The sequence below is a fragment of the Silurus meridionalis genome, chromosome 10, assembly GCF_014805685.1.
Source record: "Silurus meridionalis isolate SWU-2019-XX chromosome 10, ASM1480568v1, whole genome shotgun sequence".
Taxonomy (NCBI): Eukaryota; Metazoa; Chordata; class Actinopteri; order Siluriformes; family Siluridae; genus Silurus; species Silurus meridionalis.
Genome location: NC_060893.1, coordinates 12,277,447 through 12,289,506, shown reverse-complemented (window position 1 = coordinate 12,289,506; position 12,060 = coordinate 12,277,447).

The following is a 12,060-nucleotide window of genomic DNA, read 5'->3' as shown; positions in this document are numbered from 1 at the left end:
CAGTCATGACGTCTAGTCCATCAGTCCTTATCAGCCCCTACTAAGACCTGTGATCAGCAGGAATGTTCAGGTGAATTAACCCCTTCAGCTCAAATAGAACCCTTAGAGACACATGCACTAGTTAAACTCCTTACGCCAACACAATTCCTAGACTGTCCATACAAATCTGTCCACACAAACCAGACAGATCAGCAGGAAAGCAAACAAGTCCTGGGACATGGTGGTGAGGATCAGGGATCAGGACACAACATGGACACTGAGAGCAGTGGACAGAAACTAGAGGCACAAGACTTGGTTTTCCTGAGGAATAAGGAAAACATCAGAGTGCATCAAACTCAAGGTGAGTTCCCATGTCAGAGTGGTGTGAACAGGACAGAGTTGTCCCAGCAGTAAATGTCACAACATTATTAGAGGTGAATTAAGACTATGTTATATTCTATTCAAGAAGGTCAGAAGGTGTTGATTTTTTTTTTTTTTATAACAGCAATGACAGCGCTGGCACAAACCATATATTTTAATATGACATAATTATTTTAGTAACATTTAAATGCAGGGATCTAAACCTAATAATCAACCGAATAAAGCTATTATTAAACAAAAATGTATAATCATTAAAATGTTAAAGGTTTCTATTGAAACTTTTGTTTAACAATTATAGAATAAGTCTCCAGTTATTCCAAGTTTCTCCATAACATGGCTGTTTATTACTTTTTAAATGTTTGTGGTATTTACATTAAAAGACAAATACAATAAAGAAGACTGTAACAAAAAGCGATTTAATTGTTCAATAAAGGAAATTGTAATCATTGGCAAATTGTCCTATTACACTATTACTATTAAACCTTACTATTTCCTATACATCTTGGATTAATTTAATCAATTATTTTGTATAAATAGACTTAGGACATGTTGCAAATCTAAAAGAAACGTATGCAAAAAAAAAAATATATATATATATATATATACGTATTTCTGTTAATGTTGCATTACAACCTTATAATATCTTAAATTATCACATGCTATATGCAGAATGCTTTTTCTTACAGTAGGTTGGATAACACCTGATTCAGCTGTGCATAGAAAATTCTGACAAATAAATAAATGTAAATTCCTGCAATTTGTATACGTCTTGTTTAAACACATCATGCCACCCAACACTTACATGTGATTGATGTCTTTCTTTTTTTTCCTTGAATCAGGACTATTTGTCTCTGTAACTCTCCACTAGACTTTCTCTCTTTTGCATATTTGCAGTCTTTGCGCTCAGTGTAAATGTTCTCTCTGATCATATTCAGTGTAAAGCTTGCCTGACAGTCATTTTCTATTCTGAATGTACTTCATCAAACATTTCTTTTCTCAGCAAATGAAACAGTTCATCCTCTGAACATGATATTGTTGGTATTTTACAGATGCGCAAAACCATTTATGTATTCGCTTCTTGGCGAATTTCTTTTTCATGTGCTGTATGGATGATTTGAGGAGAGAGTGGAGGATCCAGTAATGCAGTTCTGGCTGTTAGAGCTTGTTTCACACTTAAAACACAATTGAAAAGTTTTTGTACAGTGTAGAATTCTAAGTGATGTACAAAACACAGTTTAAACAATTTGTATAATTCTGGTACACATCCAAATGTATAATGAATGCACACTTAAAAAACATTTGATGAATTGAATTCACATGTGTTTCCAGGTGTGTATGTTTTTCTGTTCTCTCATCTCTCAAGCGCTAGCATAAGAAGTAATGATATCTATTGAGTAGGGGGAGATTGATGGCCAGCAGGCAGAGCTGCACACTCTAAAGTGCCCCTGAAGGAGACAATAGATAAATCAGTTTAAGCCCTGGACCCCATTTAAAGAGGCCTCGGCAGCTTAATGTGATAGCCGCTCCAATACATTACACTGCACCCTTATTCAGGTGAAGAGGCTTTCACTTCTCACTGACCCACACTCAGTGCAATCTCAATGTGTTTATTTCATTTGTGTGCTTGCACTAATATATATATAATTTATATCTGATGCAAGGCAACATTAGATGGATGTTAAACCTAGACCTGTGCCAATAACAAAATCATCTTATATAAGTAACAGTGTGGAAAATAATCAAAGTTCATAGATTAATGTGATTGTCATGGGGGTGAAGCCTTAAATTGCATTTACAGGTGGAAGTGAAAAACTCACAAATGACTTTTTTTGTTTTATTATTTAAACACAAATAAAAAAAACCCATAAAATTAAACAGACCAAATCACTTTTGTCAACTCTAGACAATGACTTTTTAGGTCATCATTTTGATGAGTGATGTATGCGAATCTCAGTGTTCAGAATTGAACAGAGTCACAACCCACTTTTTCTCCACATGCTCACTTTACGGCTCCACATTCATGCATGTGTTTGTGTTTGTGCAATTCATGGCACCCTGCACTCATTTTTAATGACCATGCTCACTGATACTGCTCTCCTTGCTCGGGACACCAACAGCTGACAAAGATGTGACAGATTTTTGTTTATTTTTTACTTATTATTTTTTCATATAAACCACTAGTAAACAATCTTTACTGTCTCTTTAAGCTGTTACTATTGGAGCTTGGTGTTCTATAACCATGCACAGACACATAGTATGGTGGTATGCAGCTGTAGTTCATTTTTGGGGAAGAAATTCAAAAAATTAAAATTATGGGTTTGATATCTACATGAGTGATGATAACATTTTTCTCTTCAGTCAACTTAACATTACTTAAAAAGCTCTTAAAATTCTACTAAAACTTTTTTCTGCTTAAGCTCAAATTAAACACAATGAGCTATGGATGTATAGATATTAGCAATATATGTGTTTAACATAACTCTAACCCCGTAACCAAGCTAAAACGGAGGTGGTAGTTCAATGGTTAAGGCATTGGCCTTTGAATCAACAGGTCACAGGTTCAAATCCCACCACCAAGCTGCCACTGCTGGACCCCTGTACAAGGCCCTTTACCCTCCTCTGCTCAGTTATAAGTTGTTTTGGATAAGGGCATCTGACAAATGCTGTAAACAAATCCATTTAGTCTTTTTTTTTAAAGAAAAAGCTGAAGTTTATTTTTATATTTTTATATTAAAACAACAACAATAAAACAAACAGAAAAAGCTTTATCTTGTAAGGACTTATCAAATGTACCCACAATTGCGAAACTGTCTGATATTCATTCTGCAGACATTTGGTCCACCAAGATATAAACACACTCATACATGCACTTAAAAAAATATTTTCCCTTTTTTTTTTGCAGGCATATCTTGGTAGAGAGTACTCTGAGTGGGTGTGGCTAGTGTTCAGCCAAGCCTTGAGCATATATATTGAATATTTGAATATCAGAGGCACTCGTTTGCATCCAAATGAGTTCTGCTTGTCTGGCTGATGGACAATTTTAGTTTGACCCCTGCCTCTTTGTATGCAACCTGCAGTTTACTGTCAAAAGAATCTCATTGTTTTCGCTCCATTGTTGTGAATACCCCTGGCAACCCTGCATTTCTCAGTGTCATAAAAGTATAGATTTTGTCTCTAAATATAGAGCTTGTACTCCAGTCACACTATTGTTTAGCTTTAGCGGTCCCTGTTCTGTTTACCGCAGCTGAAATGTCTAAAAGTTGAGGCAAATGAAAATAAATTCACCTCTTTTAGAATGCACATTGACATTAGCAATTAATCTATGTTTCTCATTAGCTGTGTTTGTTCATCCATCTCTGTTTTTTTGAGAGTTTAGTAGCAGCACAACACTTTTTCGAAGCATTTTCTCTGCCTACCTCCCCTTTCTGTATTTACCTTTTATGGCAAAGCACATACATAATGAATGCAGAATATTAAAAGCAAACACTATCTTATTTTCTTTGTTTGGAAGAAAAATGCTTATTAATGTGCAAATGAGTAAAGACACCTCACCTACTCGTTGCACACGCAGGAGCAGAGCAGTTTAAACACAAACATCAGTTCAGCAAAAGAATTGGACTCAGTGGGAAGAGACGACTGATGCAGTGGCATTTAATTCAGTGGCTGCCAGCCTATGACAGGCTCCATAACCCTCTGGTGTGCGTGTGTGTGTGTGTGTGTGTGTGTGTGTGTGTGTGTGTGCATGCTTACTCATCTGCAGCCTCTCCAAATGACTTACCCGATCACTTGTGAGAGAGGAGTGTATTTAAAAGCAATTGGCTCCTCGGATGAGAAATATGAAGATACCGATATCATGCATAAAGTTATTTTGGACTCTCCAAGGAGCACTAAAGAAGTAATTCCCCTCGGACGGAGATACCCAGAAACTAATATGAATGCAAATTGGATTAAACGGCTGCATTAGTGTCTGATAAACAATTTAGAGCTCTGAGGGCACGGCAGGGATGGAGTGTGTAGAAGCGAGTGCACTCTCGCAAACGGGAGGATGCCAGTGAGTGTGCAGTGTGGTGCCTGTCCTCACACAGTGTTAGCAATTAGAACCGGCTAGTCAAATGTACTTCATTATTTTTGAAATTGTAAACAAGACCATGGCTTTTTAGTGTCAAATTTGGTTGGGGGTTGAAATCAACTTTAGGTTATCCAGACTTGTGTACAAGGCATATTAAATACCAAAGAGGGATAATTAAGACAAACCTAGTAATCTGCATGGTTTGATAAGTGCCTTATATTTAAATAAGATGCATTTGAGCAGATACATAATGGTTAAGTTAATTCCCAACAAAGTTTATTTTTTTTGTTCTATTTACTTTTGTTCATACAGGGTTATATTACAGGACTGAAGAATGTGGGCTTGTGACTGATCTAAAGTGTAAATAATAAGCTGGAAAGGAGAGCCCATCTCTGATCACTTTCACTGTCCCACTCACAGTAATGAGATGCTATTTAAAAGCAGACAACTGAGCCTAAACATTACACGACTGCCCACACACACACAGTTACTGTTCACCTGCTGCTATAGGAATCATCAACTCCCTCAGAGTCCCAGCAGTAGTCTCTGTGTACATCTCTAAGTTGCTGTATGATATTTTTGTCCCTGTGGTATTTCATAAGATATATATTTTGCTGTTATACCTACCACATTTGAACAGCTGGTTTTCCCAGAGAATATTGCCTAAAGTCACAGCATTTTAGCAGTTTGATTTATGTTTTATGTGTCCTAGGGTATGTGTCTCTGATATGATGTAGCTCATAGCTGAAGATGGTTACATAAGGAATGAAAATGAGCTAGGATCAGCTTCTAAGACTCACAAAATAGGTTTTTTGCTTTCTCAGATGTGCTGCTGAGTGATTTTAACAGCCAGATCAATTTGATTAACCCAGGTTACCATGCTATGAAACACTGACTATGCACTTAAACTGTAATAGCTTTTGTAGCTTTTATGTAATAAGTCATTTGTAGAGTAATTGCAGGGTTTTAAATGGGAAAGTGCAAGGAAGTGTAGCTGCGGCACTTTTGTTCAACCGACTATGATTGATTGAACATTTTAAATAGTATGGCATAATGGTTAAATAATAATGACAATGTAATGTAGTTTTCAATTGCTATTGCAATTTTAAAACTTAAAAATGTGTTTCTTCAGTCAGGGGCTATTGCTGTGCATGTATTTGGTCATTATTGCAAAAAGAATGTGTTCATTTTGCTTGGTTAAAAACTTTTTTTCCCAAATGTAATGAATGTAAATGCAAACTAAAAAGAATGCCACGGTTGAAATAAATTAGGTGATTAGGCCAGAAACAGACATATCATGAACTAGGTTTAATCAAATTTTCGTGATATCACTCTTGAACTACATATAATTTCACATAATATTTTCATTTTATATGTATAGAAAAGAAGTATTACAATTCAAATGTAAATTTTGAGGTAAGTGTGTAATCAATGTTAAAATGATAATCGAATTAAACACTAAACACTCATTTCCAAAACCATTCAGTAGTATCAGCATTAGTGTACAGTGGGAAAAGTTGATTTGTAGTTCTCTCATGAAAGCAAAATGCAAAATGTCCAGAAGGGTAATAAAGCTAGACATAAAATGCAGGGAACAGTTGCCCATATAGAACTGAGTTTTACCAAAAAGTCCTTCTGAGGGCCTTTTCTGAGAGAAATACTTCTTGTTTCAGTATGAATCCTTTTGTGTGCACTGCCTTTTAAGCGACAGGATTTGGAGCAGTTTAGGAGTGAGAGCTTGTACGACACACACGAGGTGTGGCTATGACAGCCTTTCAGAGGTCATTTAAAAAGTGGGTGGCACAATTTCTAACAGATGTTTCACTACTTCTGAGCTTTCCTGAACACAAACGGAGCAGTAGCTCAGCTTCTGAGAAGCTCTCAAGCACCTCTCTCTCGCATGCCAGGCTCGTGCTGCGTTGTCGCCTCGAATTTAGTGCAACGCTTTTTAAAAAGTGGAGCTCAGCAGCTCAGAGTCTCACCTGGAAGCTTCGCCTGTCGTTCTCATTTTCCTTCCTGCCTGTCAAGTTACTCGGTAATCACAGCACTGTTGTTTATTCCCTTTGATATGTCACAGACGTATGCGACGCTGTTGACACAAGATTCTCGTGTGATTTTACATGGAACGTCCCCTCTTTTCCTGTCTTCATTGTGCTCTTCAGTTCACGCTTTGGATCTTAAAACGTAGGAAAGTTGCTTTGATCAGTAGAAGATCTGCATGTGCAAAAGTGCTGGCCCTTACAGCGAGGTTATATATGGCACACTGTTCACCTGAACCTTCCTTTAGCTATGCACACGTCCTCAGCATGCTTCAGATCAAAACCGTTAATGTGCCACTCTAATCAGTACACCTGAGCAAAGCTATTGATAATTCATGCTAAATTTAATGTGTATACTGAGATTTTTTTTTGTGCTGCTGAAGACATCAGGCAGTAGTTCAAGGATCTTTCATGTATTTATATCAAAATATTGGTCTTTATTTACTTCATTAGCAAATAGCTAACATAGCTGTAGCTGGACATACACTAGAATTGATATTTTGTACAAGTTGGATGAAGTTTCTGAATAAAATATCATGATCACTAGATTTTTGGGAACCTTGTATTTCTGCAGTCCTTCAGTGCTTATTCACTTAGTGTGTTGTTGCTTTAAAAAAAACCCTGTAAACTGTAAAGTAATTGGCTATGTCACAAAAAGCTTAATTTGTAAGCAGCATGTATATACAGTACACAGAATTTGTTTAACCGGTTATTTTAATACAATATGCTCTCTAGAGGGTTATTCCATAACAGGTTCTCTCTTGTTATTACATAATTTATTTATTTCATAATTAAAAATAGGTAAATTCTGGATTTTGAGATTACCATGAAAGCACAGGTGGGAATAAAAGAAAAGTTTATACATGTACATATTCACAGATAGGGGCAATTTAGAATAGCTAATTTTCTGGGAGCATATTTTGGGGAAGTGTGAGGAAACTGTATATCCTGTTGGGAAAGAATCCCAAGACAATAATCCAAACTCATGATCAAATAGGGACCATGGTACTGTGAAGTGGCAGTGCTACCCACATTCAATATATACAACATAATATTTTCACAGTGTTCATTTGTGTCCTGCCCTTAGTAGCAAACTTTTATTTATATGTAGACAATGCAAACTTTAATTATGAGGCAAGGCCAATAAGAAGTCCCCACGTTTTAAGCAGTGACAAAATTTATGTCGTAATTATCTAACGACTCTGACACCCTGTTTCCCACTTATTAAATAAACCAAACTGATTGGTTTGCCATCCTCATGTTTCTTTTTCATTGAAACCTTTTTAGTGTGTACTTTGTTGGTGAATGGAAGTGTTTTTCTAAATGGTTTGTATGATGAGAGTGTCTCACTAATGAGATCCCATGGGGCTGTGAGTCTGGAGCCGTTACTGAGTAATTACAGTCTCTGTGAGACGTTAAACCATCTCCTGTGTCTTTTTGTTGGGCCGTAATTGCGTGCAACAAGTGCGGCAAGGTTTTCTAATCTCTTCCGTGGCAGGGATGAATCTAACTTTCATAGTGGCGAATTTGGTAAAGGCTGTAAAATACACTTGCACCATAATTTTGTAACACAAAAAGAAGATTTGGAAAAACAAGGAGGTTGATTGAAATTGATAGCTGTGCTGTTTATCATGTTGAGAATTGTCACTATGTGCTTAGAGAAATTCAGGGTGTGTTTATAGTGCGATTTGTATCAGATGTGTTATTGAATATATTAATGACAAATGGATGTGGCTAAAAACAGAAGCAGCGGGTAGTTCTGTGTTTGTCAACAGCCTAGTGTACCATAAAATCATTTGGGTGTAGCGTCTAAAATTTCCTTTATTGTGTTTCTCATTCGCAGATGTCTATGCATGTGGCAGGTAGAAGACAGTTTCAGGAAAGCACATACTAAACCTGGTTTCTGCTCCAGCTACACTCAGAGTTCAACCCTAGTGACCTTATTTTCTTCAAAGGTTTCACTTTCTCTGCCTAGTGAAATAACTATATCTTGGAAAGTGAGAGGAGACACACTTTTCACAAATACACTCTCTTACACAGACACCACAGGGAGATTTCACTTTTGGATTTTGTTTAAACGTATTAAAAAAAATTGCAGTAATAGGATTTTACTCTCTGCTTTATAGCACTTTTCTACATAACAGTGCTGTAAAGAACCATATCAAATCAGTTAACTCTTAATTTTTTACCTTTCATCCAATAAGGTGCCTTCAAATAATGGGGCCTGCACATCAACTTTTAATTCCCCTTCTGAATGTGATTATCATTCTTACTAACATATCATGTTAATCATTCAGGAAAATGTCATAGGAGCCCAAAATAATGCAGATTGATTTGACAAATGCACTTGTCACTAATATTTGCTGCTCTTCAAACTGATCTACTAAATGACTGATCAAATAAGTTAATAAAATAGTATAGACAATTTTGCTATGATTTTTACTTATTCATTCATCTTGGTAATTCAGACATGCTCAACTAGGGCAATTCTAAATTTGGACTAGTACATTTTATCTTCTTATTTAGTTTGTGGGTGGTGGCATAGTGTCCCAGTGGGTAGCAATGCTTCCTTAAATCTCCAGGCTCCCTGGTTTGATTCTGAGCTCGGGTTACTGTGAGGAGCGTTGCATATCCTTCTTGAGTTCTTATAGGGTTCCTCAAGGATCTCAAATTTCCTCTCAATTCCAAATAACACACCGGTAGGCAGATTGGCTATAATAAAATTGCCATATGTGTGAATGACGGTTTGAAAGTGTGTGACTGGTGCCCTGCATACAGATCAAGAACATTTATTCAGATACAGGGATAAATGGGTCTAAAATAACATGAATATAACAAGATTTTATTTAGCACCTGAAAGGCTTTTTTGGTTAGTGTTTCTGAGGGAACCATTAAAGATCCTGAACAGAAAGCTTGCATTCAGATAGAACCCCTTTAGAAAGCAAAAGCTATTAAACATCCAAAAAACCTTCGAAGACACTTCATTTTAAGAGTCACCACCACCAGAATGGAGACAAGCTTAAAGAACTAGAATTCCAGGTTACAGCTTTCTAAACATATATTTAAAAAGTGTTTTTTGGATAAAATTCTACTGTTAAATCAGATAAAATGGACATTTTTACCAGAGTGATAGAAAAAGCAAGTGTAGAGATTAAATGGACTGTTTAGGATGATCCAATCATGCTGCCTCATCTGTGACACTTGATGGGATGGGCATGTGTGCGGAACTGATTTCCTTGTCTTTATTGATGATGCCACTAGACATAGTGGCAGCATGATGTTAAATTAAGAGTGTAGCTTCAAGCAAGTGTTTCAGAATGATGCTTCCCCTTGCAGGATGCTTATAATGCATAATATACTTCTAAAGTAAGGGGGGGAGGGGGAGGGGGTGTTCGGAAAAGTGAAATGTTGTTGGTTAGCCAACCTGAAATCTATTGTGTGCAATTCTATTGAATTGAAGATGATACTAGAGGCAAAAAGCTGTTCAAACAACCAGGGATTGAATTAGATGCATTAAAGGAATAATGCATTACTGGCAGAGCATCACTAGGGAATATATTCAGCATCTGGAGATGTCTGTGGGTCACTGACAGTCATCAACGGCAAAGAATTTGCAGTCTATAAGCATGCGAATTGAAGACTTTAGATTATGTTAATATATCGTCTGAAAATTCTTATTTACCACAATGGTCAGTTTAGATGCATGACAAAGACCACACATCATAAAATGTCTTACTAAGGTAAGCCACCATGAACCGCTAGAACAACCTTAATGTTGTTTGGCATTGTTTTTATAGGTCGCTAAACTGCAATGGAGGTTTGAGTACCATTTTTCCAAAATATGTACTCTTATTTGGTGTTTTAATGAAGTACGTTTAATGATACAATGAAGCTTGCTTCCTAGCACATTGGTCCTATGTCTCCCATTCTGAATGTGTTGAATTAAAATCTGTTGACTGTGAAGGCCTTAGCATGTGATATCCAACATTTTCATCTTCATTAAGCCAGTCAGTGAGCCATTGTGTCCTAAGGATAAAGACATTGTCCTGGAAGAGACCACTTCCATCATAGAATAAAGGTGAGCAGAATATCTTTTTATTGATTAACAGAAACCTTTCTCTCTAAATAGACACGTGAGGCAAACCATATCACCAAAATGCTTTCTACAGCACAAGAACAACAAATTTTCCTTTAATTTGTCACCCCTCTGTAAATTAATGTATATGTGCCTGAAGTGAAAAGACCAACCATTAAAACTGCCACTGTCAGAATGTGCAGTTTTGAACCTCTTAGTATAGTTTATGTGATGATGAATGGTATCATACTGTGCCTATATCAGTAAACATTTCTTGTAATTTCCTTGAATAAATAAATACACAATATTGTGCAGTCCTCACAACCAGCGACACTATGTCAAGTGCTGTGGTTGTGATCTAAACTGAAACGAGAGAGATTCTTCTCTTTATCCTGTGATTTCATGCTCATCAGAGCCTGACTACTTCACAGCTCCCAGCAGAGAGGAGTCTGAGTGTTTTCGAGCCTTGGATCAGTGGCCTAAACCCAGGTTCACACTGAGCAGCTGCTATCAGCCGTCGTTCTGACATTCAGGCAAGCCAGGCAGGCCCGGCCAAGCTATTATCCTTTAACTACTACACTCGTGTTTCACTAGGCCCCCATCTAGTCCAGTAATTTCACCGAAATAGCATGTTATCATACAGGAAGCGGGAACCTCTTAAACGACGAGGCAGGGAGACGCTATCAGTTGTCTTTCTGAACAAACGCAGCGAAACATTCTCTCGTAATTTCACTGACCTTGCGTGGTGGTGTCACTTTGCCGACGTGAGGGCACATTGTATAGAACAGGCGATCCCTCTGCCACACACTCAGGCATTGTGTAAATGGGTTTTTCATTTCTCAAATACTCATCTGATAGAGCGAGAGGGTGGCATGTCAGATCACACAAATATGGTCCTGTATTCGAAATAAGGTCAGATTTACAATAGGTGTTGGTGTATGTGTGTGTGTGTGTGTGTGTGTGTGTGTGTGTGTGTGTGTGTGTGTCTCATTCTAGTGTTATCTCCATCCCTCTCTCACTTTAATTTCTCTGTGGTGCAGTTCCTGAAAGGCTCATTTGAATATCCTCATCATAACAGCCCTGTGGTGAAACCTCAATTAATATGTTAATGTTGCTGTTCAAGGTTTTTAATTAGTGTAAGTATGGAATGTATTGCGGTTGTGGAGAAGTGATTATCATTTTCTGTTATTTTGTAGCTGTCAGTTTATTATAATTTGATGTTAACTTAATGCTGTTGTATTTCTTTCTTTCTTTAAGGAAACTCTATTTTGAATGTTTGAGTGAACAATTGCAGCACAGCTGTTGCCACCAGCTGAAAAGTATGACATTAGTCAAGTATCCCCAATTGCATGTAAATCAGTAACAGAAGTAAACACACACACACACACACACACACACACACACACACACACACACACACACACACACACACACACACACACACACACCTTCCAGTTCTTTTCCTTTCTTTTTCCTTTCATGTGTCTTCCTTTTTCCCTCCCCCAACATTGGTCTCT